The sequence below is a fragment of the Candoia aspera genome, chromosome 14 (genome assembly GCF_035149785.1).
Source record: "Candoia aspera isolate rCanAsp1 chromosome 14, rCanAsp1.hap2, whole genome shotgun sequence".
NCBI classification, from domain to species: Eukaryota; Metazoa; Chordata; class Lepidosauria; order Squamata; family Boidae; genus Candoia; species Candoia aspera.
Window position 1 is genome coordinate 6,898,147 of NC_086166.1, and position 18,492 is coordinate 6,916,638.

At 42.2% G+C, this 18,492-nt stretch overlaps 1 protein-coding gene across 1 annotated transcript in view; it reads right to left on the reverse strand.

Annotated features, from left to right (window-relative positions):
- The window catches only part of MOSMO (modulator of smoothened), a 33,628-nt gene that overhangs the window by 13,376 nt on the left and 1,760 nt on the right, over positions 1-18,492 (reverse strand). The window lies entirely within an intron of this gene.

The following is an 18,492-nucleotide window of genomic DNA, read 5'->3' on the forward strand; positions in this document are numbered from 1 at the left end:
AGAACAGAATATAATTAGCAGTCATGTTCATGATAATGTGTTTAAGGAAGCACATGAAAATTTAAATTCAATGGAACTAAGCACACACACACCGCAATTTAAATTTTAAAAATCTGATTTGAATTTTAAAAAGTGAGTTTCTAAAACAGATTTCTACCTATACCGCTTTTAACACAATGGAATCCAAAGCTATCCCCATTCTATTGCTACTCAGATGCCTTTTGCTTGTTTGTTTTTTTTTACTTAATGGGTGCATCTTCACAGGAAACAGGCTGGCAACCACTGAAAGCCACCCTTGTACAGCTCCCTGGAAAAACACAATGAAGACTCTGTCAAACCTTCGCATACCACAACAGAGGATCTGGTTCAGGCCGAAGGGTACTTTCACCCAGCACAGAAAGTTTAATTAAATGTCAGCTCTGTTGCCCGCCTGCCAAATCATTTTGGACATGTGTTTTACGGCACTGAAGAGAGAGTGGCAAGTCACAATGGGTCCACAGACATCTAGAACCTTGTCTTGGAACTGCAAAAACCTGCAAGTGGAGCACACACACTCACATGTACACACACATACAGATGTGGCAAGTAATTCCAGCCATAGTTGACCAACAGAGGGATCATCCTGCACCTGAGTCTTGCTATTCCACTGGTGAGCATTCTAAATGCTTCCTTGCTAGTGTATGAATTCTGGCCTTCATCAGAAGGCAGCAGAGCCAGAATCTACAATGACCACATAGCTGTTCCGATCCTGCGCAAGGGGTTACATTGAACATCACAAAGAGATGGAAAGTGGTTCCAGCTATGAGAAAACTTCAAAAACAGAGCAATCCAGAGCTCTCAAAATGGCAGAGACGTTATACTGGAGGTTGAGGTAAACAGAACAAGCTCAACCTTAAAACCCTTGCAGGCCAATTCCAATGGCTCTTAATTGGGGCAAAAGGAAAAGGCACATTTGATCCACATCTTTTAAGTTCATGCTAAGTAGGAACATTACAGCCACAGTCATTAGTCTGTCTTCTCATGGTCTGCTCGGATTATTCCTACATGTTTTTTGTTGGTCGGTCTATTCTTTTATTGTTAGGCAGAGCATGAACCATGTTTGCATTTTGCATCTTCATTTTTACCACCTTGCACTTTGAGTTCTTTCTAAACTCACTCCCTTGTATTTCCCTTCTCTTTTTTACACCCAGCCTCCACCACTTTCCTTTCCATCTCTGTCCTGGGATGCCAACCATCAGATCCTCTATTTCCTCCCTCTTTTCACATCTAGACTAAATCCTGTCCCTGTTTTCTCAGAAATCAGCCCCACTAGAATTAATGGGTTTATCCTAAAGTTAGTGAGTGTAGGACTGCAAGGTTAAGCATTTCCTTAATGTGCCTTGCTCTTCCCCATTTGAACGTATTCTACTTTTCTCGTAAAGATACCTGATTCATAATGCTAGTTGATTTGCAATATTTGCATAACACCTATAATCAACATGTGTTAAAGAGTACTAGAAATTAGAAACCTTCCCCAGTTTTTAATCTTCCACCCACTTCTTCCTCCTTCCTCTTGCCACAAATATATGGAAGAACATACCTACCATTCTGTCTGTTACCCTCGCCCCCTCAGACACCCTGCATCAAACCATCTCATTGTGCTAACCCCAGTTTAGAATTCATTAAGAGTGTTTTCTCCATTGCAAGGCCGGTAAAAAAAAAAATCCTGCCTGTTCTACATTATGGACCCAACATTACACAGGACCAGTGGCCAATATACAAAACCTGGGTCTCAAAAGAAATATCCGCCACAAAAGAAAACCTGCACACACGCGCATCTACATTCAAGTACGGGTTGAAGCTGCATCTTCCAAAGCAGGCAGAGTTCAAAGATGGCAAGACGTTTGTGACACCAAAAAACCAGGATCTTTGACAGAAGTGGGCAGGGCGATGATGCCCACCAAACAAAACAGGAACACCAGGCTATATTAATTGCCTCCTGCAAGGGGAAGGTTCATTGGGTCCCAACTTTTCCCACCCCTTCTCAATGGATAAAGGAGCTGGGAATGGTTGTTCTCCAGCATACATGGAATGTACTATGCTGAAGAATACATGCAGATTCACAGGTCTGCACACAGCTCTTCCGTGACATCGCTAGACAGACTAGTTAATTTGTTCAGGCTCTTGTTCAGGTAGCTTTTTTTTTTTTTTTAAAGAAAAACACACACTGTCCCTTCTGTGTAGACATCCAAACTGTTGACATTTCTCTCGGTCTCCTGAAACCAAATTGCATTTAGCGCAGCCTAACCAGCTGATCCATCGGAGGGAGGTCAACTGTTTCTGTCACTGGAGTCCCCACAGCATTCTTGGCAGCTCTCCTTTTATAGCGGGGGCGATTGTGGCTCGACCCTTCTGGCGAGGCAGCCAACACCGAAAGCAAAGGGGCAGAACCCGGTGGGCTGTCCGCGCCATTTTTTGCACTCCAAGGAAAACACTCAAAGATTTTCAGAAGCTTACATCATCAGCACCCTTCGGTAAGAACAGGTGTTGTCTGCATATAAATAGCGCTCGCTCATTCTCATGCATACGTGCAGGCAGAGAGACACGCTCAATGATGCCGTTCTGGAGTCAAGAGGAGAAACATCAAAGCTTTGTTTGAAAAAGAGGGCTTGTCAGGCTCTGGCATTAAAGCGTAGCTCTAGGGACTTATCCAGAAATAAAAGGAAACTTTTATCTCAACCTAATCAGCAAGGGGTGTGTGTGGGTGGAAAGCAGCAGCAGCAGCAGCAGCGAGAATAAATCTGACAGGGCTTTCCAGGTATGCATTACTGTAGTGCTCTTTTGTAAAAGAAAAGCTAGCCAGGTTTTAATGTAGCCAAGTTTCGAGGAACAAGATTTCAGATAAGTGGAAGAAGGGTGATGGGGGGGGGGAGACTCCCCTTGTCCATTACACATTGGACTTCAACTCTCTTTGTGATCGACCAGATTGAGGAAGGCTTCGTGGATCTGTTTTTTTAAATCAGCAATGAACACTGTTTACTGTAGAGTAGAAACAGTAAGGCTCACCTTATGAGCCAGCCCTAGTCACAGAACCACCGTTCAAAAACAACTACAGATAGTCCTTGTGTAGTGACTGCTTCGTACAGTGACCGTGTAATGGTATGTGGGAAAGACCTCTGGAGAATGGGCCAAGAAATGCTGCCTAGGAACCTGCAAGATTCTGTTAATGGAGCTTTACAAGAAAGTAGAATTAGCTTATCTGGTCGTGTTTCCTGTCTGGTCTACCTGGTAAGGCTGACATCAATCCTGCAAGTTTGAAAGTATATCCTGCTGTCTCCTTTACAGCCTGAGAAACTAGGGAGGGTCCCTTCTGAGCCTCTTGCCTGACCACTATTCAGATGTGGGCTATGCCCTCTCTTAACTGACTGTTCCCTAGGCAGCTCTTGGCCCAGTCTCCCAAGGTCTTTCCCACATACCATTACAACCGCCTGCAGTTTCAACAGTGATGAAAAAGTCATTTTGTGATCACTACTTGCATTTATGACCTTCACAGGTCTGTAAAGCAAAGGAAAGCCTGAGTAAAATCATAAACAGCACCGTGGCTTCTCTTAGCGACTGCTTCGCTTAACGACCAAGTTGCCGGTCCCAATAGTGATCGCTAAACGAGGACAACCTGTACACCACAAGCCAAAACACTTAGCTATAAGATGAGATCTGCCAGGGAGCACAGTTGAAAAGCAAAATATCCTTTTGGGTGAAAGTGTTGTTGGTTGAAGGGACTCAGAAGTTGTTCAGAAGATTTGGGCAGATCAGTGACTGATCCAAGGTTACCAGCCCATATTGCCTATCTCCAAAACCCACTTGGGGCTCTAGAGGCAACATACACTATGACCTGGAAACATGTTGGCAATAGGAGGAACTGCTTAAAACTGGCATGATGGTGCTTCGATAGCTGGCCCCATTGGTATCCTTAGCAAACCACATGCCACACTTTTCTTTGTGGGCATGATAAGTAAACCCCCAACTATTCTGCTTCCATAATTCCATACTCCCCCTCCTATGTCCATCTGATATCACTATAAAACACTTAAGCCTAATTAGATGCAAGATGTACTCCCAGCAGTCCTAATAAATGCCTATGGAGTGTTGGGTCCATGCAGAAATTAAATATGGATGTGGGGTAAAAATATCCAAAGAATGGGGGGGGGGGGGAGTGAGAGGAAGCAGCCAAGCTGCTTTACTCATCTTCCTATTTGTCTGTCATCTTTCCAAAACTAGCACACACAGAGAAAAACCTTTTCACCAAAAACTGCACGTGGGAGTTGATCTGCCTCTCCTTCCAAGGTCACAGCAGCTGAGCAGTGAAGCTCCAACGCTCAACAGAGTCCTTCCCAAGTACAAACCTCCCCACAATTTCAGACAGTGCGTTCAATTTTTTTTCTTTTCAAGAAATATGAAATTAAGTGAGCTGCATTCACCCTTCTTGTAAAATCACAATTTGCTTCTACTGTGGCTTATCAGACAAGACAGTCAATCTTGTGTAGACAAGAAAGGTAACAAAGGCTTATCCGGCCAATTCCTGGTTTGTTCTTTCTCATCTGCTTTTGCCTTTGTGGATTAATTAGACCAGCCTTTCTCAACCTTTTGACCCCAGAGGAACCCTTGAAATATTTTTCGGGCCTCGGGGAACCCCTGCACATTCAGCTCAAATATAGGCCAGAAGTAACAAAATTATTATATTCGATTCGTGGGTAGGCCTGGATATATGCATTAACAGTGTTCTTAACCTGAAAATAAAGAATGAAACTTACCTCTTTAATGTGAAGTTCCCGAAATTTGAAGTAATTTTTTAAATAAATCGTGATCTCCCAGGGAACCCCTAGGATGCCATGGAACCCTGGTGGAGAAACCCTGAATTAAGCATTTGGGTGGAACACAGAAACAAAGCAGGAAAACATAAACAAACCTCATGTTTCCTTTCACATATCATACTAAGCCATTAGTATAATCAGTAAGCTAACAACAAATCATGGTTCCCAGCTCTGATATTTCATAACCATGGTTTATCCATATATTATGTGCCATCAAGTCGTTTTCGACTCCTTGTGACCACACAGGTAGGTTTTCTCCAAGACAGTCTACCACAACCTCTTCTTTCAACAGCGCACTCATTGCCACTTATCCATATTTTACCCCAAGCCAAAAACAAACAAATCTACAGACTTAATGCAATACATGAACTCAGCCAAAGACTCATTTACTATAGATTCAATTTTGGCAAGAATACTTCCTACAATTTTTTTTGTGTGTAAAATGCAGATAGAATTTAATCCAGCACAATAAAATTACCAAAGAGACCCGTTAACTGGAACGGCAAAAAATAAATCTTAGAATTTAGAAATGCACATAAAAACAGTATGCAAATCTCATTTGTGCGTTTAATCCCTGCAACTCTGTTTCTGAAAACAGCTAAATTAATCCATTTAAAAATACTACAAGAACATAAATACATAATTACAAAGATCAAGCTAATTTTGGAGCGAAAGTCAGGCTACAGATTGCAAGCTGAAATGGAATTTTACTGGATGCAATTTGGGGTCCCAACACAGCTTTTCTGTAGCTCTCTTCCACTTAATTTGCTCATAAACTAAAGCTTTCATAATATTATAATAGAAACATCTGTTGCTAATCTTTCTGCTGGCTGTATTTTTTTTTTTTTGGTATTAATTTTAACAGAACAACAAAGTACTAGACACAAATTGATATCAACAAGAATTTAGCATGGCTCTGTTCAATTATTTAGAAAGCTCTTAGAAACGGAGGAAGTTTGCAAGTGGACTCCTCCATTGGCCACCATCATAAATTATAATCACGCACATAAAAAACTTATTGGCGCAAGGAGAGATGTATTCCCACCTGATGGTCTGAAACTAACTTATACTTCTTTTTTGTGGGATTTAGACTCAACCCTCAAGGCTGCTGTGGCATTAGAACTTTCAACAGGTATTTAGAAAAACGTATGTGACTGGAAGACCACAGCAGCGAAATTACTTGTACAAACACCTTGCAGGAAAGCTTAAATCTCCCCAGCTGGACTTCAGTGTACATGAATGATTCATGGGCAAACATTCTGGATTATCAAAAGAAGGAAGACGACATACGCAGAGAAAGAATAGAAATATACGCGCGAATATCCTGCAAGGGACGGAGGGGACTTGGATAGCTCTTCCAAATGTTTTGGATTACGGCCAGCATGGCCACTGGCAAAGGATTATGAGTGCAGCCTGCTCCTTGGAGGCCCAGGCAAGCAATGCTAGCTTCCCGTGAAAGGGGCAGTTACCGAATCTCAGAAATAACCACCTCACAGGGTTATTGAGACGACAAGGGAGGAAGAGAGGAAAAAACATATGCAACGTAGCCACCTTCCAACGTGTTTCTCACAAGGTCTTTAATGCAAGAAGATAAGAGTTATGCAGCTTGCCACCCAGGCTGGAAATGGCCAGTTTTACTCTGTCAGCTAGCAAAATACCTTTTAGGCGTACAAACCACCCCCATGTTGCACTATCTACCTAGACTGAAATTGACAGACAGTTGTGGATAAAGCTGAATAACGCAGTGCTTAAAGGTATAGTATTTCCATGGACTGAGAAAGCAAGATGGCAATTTTTGCTTTTTTTCCTCAGCCAGAGGAAACAGCGTGGGAAGAACTGGCTGCCGACAGATGCATTTTTTTTTCTGGTGCAATAAAAGATCCATAATGGGCATTCATAGCAGCAAGGCTGGGTAAGAAGAAAGAATACTATGACCTTAAATACTTTTGTTGCTGCTTCTCTGTTCTCTCTCCACCCCACCCAACTTTTTTTTTTTTGGTTTCTATTTCCAGAAGCAGAAGGATTAAAAAAGAAAACCTACGTGGAATGGATAAACCACTACCAAAGGACTTGTATGATGACACCATAGCCAGGTTCATGCGTTTAGTCCAGCTTTGCTTTGTTTTAGCCATGACGACCAGCTTCACACACAGACTGGATTCATACCCCACCCTGAGCTATCCTGGGATTCAAGGCTTTGGGTTCAACTATATTGTCAACTGAGCCTTTCTTATTAGCAAGCTATAGTTTATGACCTGGTGTTTGCTGTGAACCCAGCCAACTGTACTTTATTCAACCAAGCAGAATTAAACAAATTATCAGTTAGGGTGATATTTTTACAAGCCAATTTTTCAAAAATCTCTTTATGGTCATCTAACAGCCCTCCACGTTTCTGCCGTCCAATCTGGCAGCCCTAATGCTGTATGAACTCTGCCAGTGGTTAAAAAAGTCACAGCTAAAAGCTTTAGTGAGAAACTCTGGTTACATCTTCGGTCTTGGAAGTCCAGTTTGAAACAAACCAGGCCACTGAAAGACAAAAGGCAAGTTTCTAGCCATTCTTGGTATAGAAAAAGATCTGAGCGCTGCAAGAAATAGCTGTGCTGCTTCTCTACAAAGATAAGATGCTGCACGCTTGCTGTATCCCAAGGTCCAACCACAGTGCTAGCTAGGATATCACATGTGCTAATGATTTACATCCTACTCCATCTGCACATGATTGTCACAGCCATTGTTCTGCTGAATCCCCAAGAGAATTCTGCTGGTTCTGCCATTGTTGTCAACAGAGCATGACGGGAATTCGTAGATATTATTTCAGCAGTCCTCTTCAAAATCCCTTCCACTGTTGTAACTGGGGAAAAACTTGAGAGGGAAAAATACATGAACCAGATAAAGCCTGCTTGGCAGCAACAGAGAAACTACACGGTTTTACTGCACGCGTGTCCCAGATACACTCCACAGCTTACTTGAGAAGGATGCTTTTTCTTGTATGGATGTAGGTAGCAAATGCATGTTGTCTTCAAGCACTAATCTAGTTGATATATACCACTAAAGCAGCCAAGATTTGTTTGAACATTTAATGTATGACCAACCATCCCCTTCCTTTTCTACACCTGGCTGTTGAAGAGATCTCTCCGTTTATTACATCAATTGCCTGTAATAAAGAACTGTAGCATTAGAACTCTTACAAATTGCTACAAAAACCCAAGACTCTGATCCTGGTTTACAGGCAATACCTAAACCACGGTTACCCTGTCTGGATATCATGGGTGTCCTCTACAGCCGGGTGCATGAGAGGGAAAGGGAGAGGACTCAGAACTTGGTGTTGCAACAAGCCAATCGGTTGGAGGGACCTGTAATAGGTGGCTGTCTCCACTTCATTCTTTTATCCATCATCGAACAGGTCAAGACATGGTTATTCCACTCCTTCTGAACTATGGTTTTTACAAAGTAAGATTACAGCAGAAGCTTCTGTCAATTCTTCACATCCTTTAACTGTTTTCTTTTCTTCTGACCCAGAGCTTGTCCTTCCTTCTCATCTTCTAAATTTGCTTTGTATAGATTCTCTTTTCGGTAATACAAACATGGATGCTGCTAGTCCCCAAACAGCAAGATTTTAATATATCTGCGAATTCTCATCTTCAAGATATCTGTGAGTGCTTCCCAGCTGAGGACCACTTGACAGAGAAAAAGAGAGAAGAACAGTATGACTCCCCTTTGGACAAGCATCTGTATGGTGTGCCATGGACGCTTCTAAACAATCTCCAGGGAACATCTTTCATTTGGCTATTACAATAATCTGGCCTGGAAATTACATAAATGTGACTGTTGCCAGATCTGAAATTCACAGGAGATACAGTTTGGGGGGTGACAGTGGAGAAGCACTCCTGGTTGCTATTTCAGAAGCGGACAACCGAATGCCCTCCAGATGACACGAACTCCTAAATTATCTATGAAGATTATGATCGACTGCAACGGGAGGCGGCCAGGGAATCACATTTGTACAAATGCACAAGTTAGCAGGCGTGCGTCATCGATGCTCCATGTGGAATGAAACCAAAGGGAACCGAAATATGTGAGATGGCAAGCAGGACACAGTAATAAAAAAGGGCACCATCAAAAGAGCTTACCTGTTCTTTTGGAGACGCCAGATGTTGGCATGCATGGTTCAAGTATCCTGGAGAAGTTGGGAAATTCCACAGAAGGTGAACGTTCTCCAGACGCCCTTTTCTCAGATAGCTCTGCATTCCGCAACACAAAAGCTGCCTGTTTTCATGGACTTTATCCAGAGAATGGGGGTCTTCTATTTTTGACCCAAGTAGTTATTACCAATATTAGAGAGAAATCCTCACAAAACACTGCTATTCTAATTTATGCACTCATAATAAATCAGACACACTGAATACGTTGTGTCAATTAAGGCGTGCCATTCTGATCTACTGCCATCTTATTAGGTACCATCAAGTTGGTGTTGACTCCTAGAGATCACACGGTGAGACCTTCTCCAGGATGATCTGTCCCTAACCTGGCCCTTCAGGTCCCCCAATGGTGTGCCCATCCCAGCTGCAACTGACGGCCAATTCTATTCAAGTATTTATATCTAATATATCAATAACGGCGATAAACACTCTTGGGCTCAGGTCCCGCCCAGTCATTGAATTATGCGGAACAAACAGATGCAGCAGAACACTGCTGTTGGGCAAGAAACAGGTTTAGCCCTTTGACCAATGAGAGAGATAATCTATCTAATACAGACTGAAAGGTGCCACATTCTCCTACGTGGGGGTTAAGACCAACTCTTCTGCCTGGGGTACAGGGGTTATAGATTGATATAGCTGACTCAGGGCCGCAGCTAGGGTCTGTGTCACCCGGGGCAAACATGGATTCCGCACCCATTTTGGCGCCCCCCCCCCCAGCACTCATTTTGGCTCCCCACAAGCGTGGCACCTGGGGCACATGCCCCAGTTGCCACCCCCCTAGTTGCGGCCCTGAGCTGACTTAATTATTTGGCATCCAAGTTTTTTTTTTGTCACTGTGGTTATTTTCCCTTCATTTATATCGCCGCCAGGAAACTAAGAATTAAGTCCTAATCAGCACAGCACAAATTAATTAAAAGCATGACTACTGCCCTCGAGGAATGCAAGGGCAGTACAGGAACTTGATCCACTGCAAAAAAAAAAAAAAAAAAAACCTTTGCAGCTTGCTATAACGAGGACAGAATGAAGAAGTCAAAATGAGGAAAACGAGAGAGCTTGCTCTAAATCCAACCAAGGTGGGTGGAAGAATCTGGGGAGGAATAAGAAGTTAAAGTCAGCCTTAGAACGGCGACCGGTAATGCTTCCTCTGGCCAAAAACTGAGCAAAGCGTTGTTCTGATTCATCCAATTCACCCATGAGCCCAGCCGGTCTGGCTGTGAAGGTCCCTTGGGGTTTCCTAACTCTTCTTAGGCAGCTAAGACAAGACCATTGGGCTGGTGTCATCAGGTAGATACTGATCCTGGCTCATCCTGCATCAGGCTCCATTAAGTGATTTATAGCAAGATCTGAAAAGCATTTCTAGTTCTCGTCAAGAGTTGGAACAAACAACCGCTCCAGGCAGAAGCCTGGTACATTTCACTAGCAATGCGACTAAGCAATGCCTGCTGAAAGATGACCTATCTTTCTCGCTATGAGTTGTGCAATGGGAAGATTCAGGCGGCCCTGCCCTGCTCCTCACCCCGTAAGTAACTGAATACAGTACATTTTTTGCACAGTGCAATTAGGGGAGATCGCTTTGATGGGGGGAGAAGAGGCTACTAATGAAATAAGGGATATGAGGCACAACATTAACTGCGCTTATTTATATTATTGCTGCATTTTCTCCAGAAGTTCAAGGGGAAGTTCATGGCGGAAGCGTCTCCTCACCTCAAATACTAGTAGTTTCAAGGTAAATTTGCAGAGACACCAGAAACGTCCCTCGAAAGGCAAGCAACAGAGAAGAAATTTCTGCACCCAAAGCTGCTACCTATTCGACACACAAACCGCTTTCCGACAATTTCATCATCTTTTGCTTGGCATCCTGATGATGATAATTAGTTCTGACAGCGTGGGTGAGGAAGTATAGCTGCCTTCATCTGAGATGTGCTAAGGCTCAGCACTTCCATTCTTTGCCTTCGGGGGAAATTTATCTACTCCCTGGTTAAGTAAGTAGATCCGCTTCTAATACAGAGTCCAACACGGGATTAGTCAGGCTGCAATAGGAAGGTACACTCCGGTACGTAAGTGCAAGTCTCAAATTCCTGAGCTACTCCATGACGGGGCACTGCATATTATTCTTAAGACACATTGCAAAATGGTTCAGAGAATGGCAGAAAAAAAAAATCATTAATATACAGTTAGTTCTCAACTTATAACCATTCGTTTAGTGACCATTCGAAGTTACGATGGCACTGAAAAAAGTGATTTGCAACCTGTCCTCACACTTATGACCACCACAGTGTCCCTGTGGCCATGTCAAAATTCAGGTGCTAGGCAACCGGTATTTATGATGGCTGCAGCATCCCAGGGTCACGTGATCGCCACTTGCAACCTTCCCAGCTGGCTTCCAACAAACAAAATCAATAGGGGAAGCTGGATTCACTTAATGACCATGCGATTCACTTAACGGTCACAGTGATTCGCTTAGTGGCCACAACAAAACAGGTCGTAAAATCAAGCATGACTCACTTAACAACTACCTTGATTAGCGATGGAAGTTCCGGTCCCAATTGTGGTTGTAAATCAAGGAGTACCTGTATGTTATGGAGAAATTGTGGAGTCTGGGTATATTTAGCTTTGATTTTAAAAAATGACAGAAGGAAATTACTGTATGATAGGACTCTTTAAATAACTGAAGGAGTGCCACAAAGAAGCAGCAGCTTTCCTCGGTCCACAAGGACAAAATTACAATTTAGTGGACTGAAGTTACAGGAAGGCAGATTCCAGCTGACTATCAGGAAAAAAATATTTCAACAAATCAAGAATGGAACCGACAGCTCCTTTGCTAGAGATGCACTCAAGTAGAGGTTGGACATCCATCTGTTGGGGATACATTGAAGGGGATGATGGACCTTTTCTGGATCTATGATTTTATAGCAGACCAGACAGTGAGAGAGAAGAGGAGATGGTTGTACAAGCCACTATAAAATCACTCTTCTGGGTACTGTTTCATGTCACAGCAGAATCCATGTGTGACAATCATGGGAAATGTTTTTTAAGATACTACTGAAAACCCACCACAGCCAGGTTCATCATAAATTGTACCCATCAGCCCTGTCAAGAGCCACTCTGCAAAACTGCTCAGCAACTTGTCTGGGGACACACAAAGATTGCCTTGGTTTCGGAGCATTTTGTTTTGTAAAAGATGGAACAAAATCAAACGCTTATGCAAAATTTTGACCCTAACCTGATTAATAAGCAGTCACATTAAACTTTTCATTCATCCCCTTTTGTTTCAGCTGATTATCATATTGACTGGGTTCCTCTTTATTGATTTATTAATGTGATATGATACAGATCAACTGTGCCAATAACGGCAAGGTGGAATATAAAATGGGTTTCCCACCTAAAATTCAAGTGTGAGCAGCACTCAACCTTTTTTTTGTCTTATTCTGATAACACACAGCTCCAGTGATCAACAATATGCCCATTTACTATTTCTAATGCAATATTCAGAGTTTCTTAAGCAATCCCAACAAAGGACAACTTACTGTTATAATTCCCACCTTGGAAAAATACACCTCGTAAGAGTCTTGTATTTTTCCTGATTTCAAAATGCATTATTTATTACCTTTATGTCTGTATTTATGCCTATGGACGTCTATGTGTACAGCTGCATGCTCACTGGCTGTAACACTGTAAGCAAGGAAAGAAAACAGCTTCTATTTTACATCTATCGGCATACAGCAAAGTAGTTACATACCCATTTTAAATACACAGCATGGCCAATTATCTCCAGACTACATTTAAAATGATTAGTAGCTTACAAAAACCTAACAGTCCTTTTAAAAAAAAATTCTACAGGGAAGTTCTGATGTGCCTAACTCAGACTGGCAGTTAAAATATCTCATTACAATTCATAACTTATTATTGTTATTATATGGCAGTTCAGAGAGCTCTTTAAATGAGAAAAAGAACAAGGTTACTTGAGCGTACTACATTTGTCAGCTACAGAACCAAATTTACTCCAAAGTAGTGGAGCACGCAAATCAAAACTGCGCCATGCCTGAAGTACCAAGGACAACCAATTCGGCCACATGGAAAAATGTGCCTCGGACTAAATGTTTGTGAGGGATCCTTGTGGGAAAAGTGACCAAGAGGGATTCAGCAGCTAAATTTCAACATCCGTTATAAGCTAACAGCAAAGCTCTAAGAAGTTATTTTCTATACTGCAGATTGCCATTGAACAGATGCTCACAGACAGCTGTGTGAGTACTGTGTGAGAGTTAACTGAAGGCCCAGGCATCCATTCTGATTTCATAAGAGATATGCATGCTTGCCTTCTTATATATAGAAAGGTGATGTACTTCTTTCTGGAGAACCCCCAAGCCTTCCCAATTTTCTAGCAATTGAATCAGCGCTTCAAAATCTTAAAGCCATCTTCCATGTGCTTCTCTCCCAGCTGAGAAAGAAAAGCATCTACGTTAATGAAAACCACAACATCATTCCAAGATGTACATTTACTGCTAATGCTCAAGGAACTATAGAAGAGGCTTCATCAAATTCCTATAGAGTTGAAAGCCAGGATTTTGCTGCCAGCTTGAAGCAGAAGACACGCTGCTTAAGGCTCAGAAGTGCACTTCAGAAGATGCTTCTGCCTCTAACTTTTTGCGATGAGGCAGACGGCAAACACAGGTCATCATTTTCAGCGATGGTGCTTTATTTTCTGAACATCGTCCCCCAAGAGATGTACTTAGCACAATTCAAAACTGGCCTCTTGCTTCTTTGTTTTCCTTTTGAATGTGTTTTGCTTATCAAGTCATGGATCGAATTGGTCAAAGGATGGCCCATAACATGCCTCGGTTGTTTATGGACCCAACTGGTAGAAAGACGGCCCATAAAACAGCTCAACAACTATTAACATGTTAGTAACAAAATACTAAAATTAAAACCAATACACCAGTTATATCCCAATCTGGATCAGGGGCCCCTGCAACTCCTGCCTTGATCAGCACGGAGTTTGATTACTGTGACACCATCCAGGTGGAACTGCCTTTGGAGATTATTTGAAGTTGCAGCAGACTGATTCTACGGTTGCTGTGCTGGCTGCCAGTAAGCTTCCAGGCCCAATTCAAAGAACTGGTCATCACTTATGAAGCCCCATACAGCACAGCATGACCTTGCCAAAATGGAACCTATCCATCCAGTCCAAACATCTAGAGAGGCCTTGCTGAGGGTTCCCCTCAGTTTAGCAGGTTTTTTGCTGTTGTGACTATTAATCCTCTCTTTCAGATTGGGAGAAAATAGCTTATCTCATCAAAAATATTATTTGAATTGTCTGCACTGCTTTAGAAACATCCATAATGGCTGAAGGTTTGCCAAATATTACCCAATTCAGATCAAACTATTATTTGAGAGCTCTACGTAAAGATAATTAAAAGTGCAGCCAAAGCATCAGGAACTGACGTTAACGATTAGAGAAGAACAGTAGCTTGAATAAGTCATTTTAACCCTGGGCCATGTGAGGTTGGACTTGCTATTTTACAGAAGATTTCTGTCCCAGCTTCACCCAGGATATGATAATAAATCTCTCTCTCTCTAGAAACTCAACGAGCACGCAGGAGCCAGGAATGGAAAAATCAAGGACAGAGCTCAGACAGATAAGCTGCTTTTACTGCAGATGTAAGGAGCCCTTATAATGAAGAAGACCAGCTCCTGCAGAAGCTTGCAATCCCATCCGTAGTATGTAACAGTTCTAGGGTTTAAATCTTAGGTTTCTGTCTCCTGCCCTCATATGGTAATGGATTTTTGTTACTCATTTCTCAGCTTAGATGTGAACACCAGAACTGAGAGGACCTCAAATAAAAATCTATGTCTGGGTTACCCCAATTTTTCTTCTTCTTACTGTTATTTACTCTGACCAGCAGCACATTTCTAGGGCATCATTCCCCAGTCTGATTTTCTATCCCTGGATGTGTTGGTTGACAGCTCCCCAAATTCCCAGCCATTAGTATAGTGGATGGGAATTCTGGGAACTTTCAGCCAATACATCAGGAGGAACCAGGCTGGAGCAGGCTGGAGCAGATCTTTATAAGCAAGCAAACCACCAGGAACAAACAGTCTGTTGCTGCAGTGAACTGCTGAAGAAAACACCCACCGTTTTACCAAAATGTGAGCAAATCAGGTAATCTTAAAGAAGTAATGAAGTCTGCAGACACAGGGCAGAAAGCCTCCAGATACCAAACGTTGGGGCGAAAAAAGGATAACCTGTTTATCATGAGGACCCATAATATATCACACTAGCATACAATATAGGTGACCACCTTCTTCTTCTGCTAAAATACCACAACTCAACCTCTGCTATGAGTGAATTTCTATGCTAGCAGACATACAGTATATGCTTGACCTTGGTGGCCCCCTGACTATTAACTGTCCTGCTTTGCAACTCGATGATCAAATGATACAAAATCAAGACCAATATCTGCTCATCTTTGATATAGCTACAGTAGTCTTGCTTCCATGGCACTTTTCACAACAGGAGGGCTGTTGTGTTTTCTGACTGCATTTATTCATGGTCCTTATGAATGAAAAAATCATACTGAAGAAGTAGAAGAGCAATAGTCAAACACTTCAAATGACTGTAGGGATCCGTTCCATAAAAAGCAAACCTCTAATTTTCTAAACAATGTGCATAAAGAAGCTGCAAAGAAAACTTCAGCCTTCGCGACTCCTACCTAGCAACCTCCAAAAGTGTTAGATTGCCGAATTTCCAGGCAGGACAGCTTTTGACTCCTGGAACCTTATCCCATGTCCCCCAAGTCAGAGAAAGCTCATTTACATAATTCTGAAACAGATACAGAAAGAAAATCCTATCTGTAAAGATATTCGGGTTATCCTATGGTTGGATGGACTGTAGAGATCTACCAACAGTACCTAGAAGCTTGAGACCCACCAGCCAAAGAAATCAAAAGAAATTATTTTGGCAATTTGTTAGAAGCCACTTTGGGCTCCCACAGAACACACAATATAAGAATATCTTACACATTGGCAGAGCTGCCCTGAGATCAAGATGGAATGATTATGTTGCAGTAAGCTCTCCGCTTAAAATGGAAACAAAAACAGACAATGCAACCAAGTAACTTTTACTAGTTCATCTCTGAAAACAAAAAATTGGCTTAATTTAGTATGGTGATTAGCCACACAAAATCCAAATTTACTGTCCAGTTTCCTGTCAAGAAATTTAAGACAATCAGAAGTAAAACAACAGAGAGATAACATCTATCAGGCTTGTATCAATCTGCTGTATTAGGTGAACACTCTACAGCATTAATTAAGTCTATTCTGGTTGATGCACCCTCTGGCATTGCAGTTTAAATCCTTATTCACGGAGGCTCATTTCCCACACACACACACACACCAAGGTTATCATTCATATTTGCTAAAAGCACACACACGAATCAAAGTCATGCAGACATCCAAGTTCCATCTCTCTCTCAGCGGCTATTATCACATTTACAAAACAAACAGTGCTGCAGTTTGAATTGTGTTGCATAGAAATAAATCAATTCCTTGAACAGCCTCTCCCACCACAAATACAAAGCTTCGGTACAATGAAGAGAATAGGCCCTTCTTTCCTGAGGAGCACAGGCACATACACGTCCCAAGATCAACCCACTACTGACAAACCTGCAGTTGGCCATTTCTCACCCACCTTTTAAAAACTCACTCTTTATTTGCTTCCCATTTATCTCTCACATACATTCTGGGCATTATGATGATATATAACAGTGTTTCTCAAACCTGGCAACTTTGCCAGCATGGCTGGTTGGGGAATTCTGGAAGTTAAAGTTGCCAAGTTTGAGAAACACTGATATATAACAATTAGATTAGATTAGATTAGATTAGATTAGCCCAAATTTGCTCTAACTTCTGCAGTTTCTTTTGGTCTGACTTGGAGCAGCAAGAAAATATCATCTGCTCCTCCTTCCCCTGCTGTGGCCCTCCCCAGCCAATCCGAAGCAAAAAAGGGGCTTTGGAAGGCTATAAAATGAAGAATAAGGGACGTAAAAGGTTTGTTACACAGGCAACTCTTACTTATAGGGATGTTAACGCCAAGTCATTTTTTCCCACTTGTTTGCTGTTTTTCCTTCCTACTAACAAAGCACAACTTGCTTTTTCACCTGGAATGAACCAAGCTCACAAACTCCTTCCCTTGTTTCTTTTAAAGTTAGACATTTATAAATCACTATCCAATGGGCCAAAGGTCATAGGGCCTTCTTACTGGCAGTCTTCACACAACACGCTTAGCCTGATTTAAGGAATAAAATTGTTTTTTAAGTTTGAATAATACTGTACACTCATCCATAAACCAAACATACTGGTTCTAAACAAATAAACCACAGAAATACTAACCAAAGTTAAAACTAACTAAGTTCATCTATTTTGCAAATGCAGCTGCTACATCTGAAACGAATTTGGTTCAGGGTGTTGGGTGAACATCAGCTACAGTTTATCTCACGTGGCCCACTCCCAAGTTCCCAAAATAATTCTGTTTTTCCATTTGGCTGCATGTTTTCTCAGAGACGCCTCACTAGGACTAAGCATTCATTTCTCAAGCATATAATAAGGTGGTCCTTTCCAAACACTGGAATGTTATGGGGAAGGAAAATTAGAAGTAAACCAGTGCATCATTCTTTCAGTAACCTCACTACTATGTGGCTTTGCCCAAGATACACTTTTCAGTTATGAAAGCTAGTCTCCCAGTGGGCTTAACTTCAGAACAAGAGCACCAGTCAACATTAATTCCTTCCAGTGCTGCACTTATTTATTTATTTATCTAACTAATTTGTCCTGCCCATCTCCTCCCGTCGGGGGACTCTGGGTGGTTTACAACAATCGATTAAAAACAACAACCGTAAAACACACAGAATAAAATACAATAATAAATAATATAAATAAAGGTAAAAATAAAGAATCCAGGTGGCGAAGAATCTAAAAGAGTCCAAGTGTGGAAGGAGTGGTCTATAGCAGCCATCCCCATGTAGATCTATTCCCCTCTCCACCCCAAGCGAGGCAGCAGAACCAGGTCTTCAAATTCCTCCGAAAGGCCAGGAGCGATGGAGCCAATCTCACCTCCGGGGGCAGCATGTTCCACAGGGCAGGCACCACTGTGGAGAAGACCTGCTTCCTGGACCCTGCCAGATGAAATTCTCTTACAGACGGGGTCCGCAGCATGCCCTCTCTGCACGATCTGGTGGGACGGGTTGATGTAATGGGGAAGAGGCAGTCCCTCAGGTAACCTGGCCCCATGCCACGTAGGGCTTTCAAGGTAATAACCAACACCTTGAATTGGACCCGGAAGCAAACTGGTACCCAATGCAGCTCGTGCAGCAGTGGTGTTACATGTGCCCTTCTGTGGGCACCAAAAACAGCTCATGCAGCTGCATTCTGGACCAGCTGGAGACTAATAG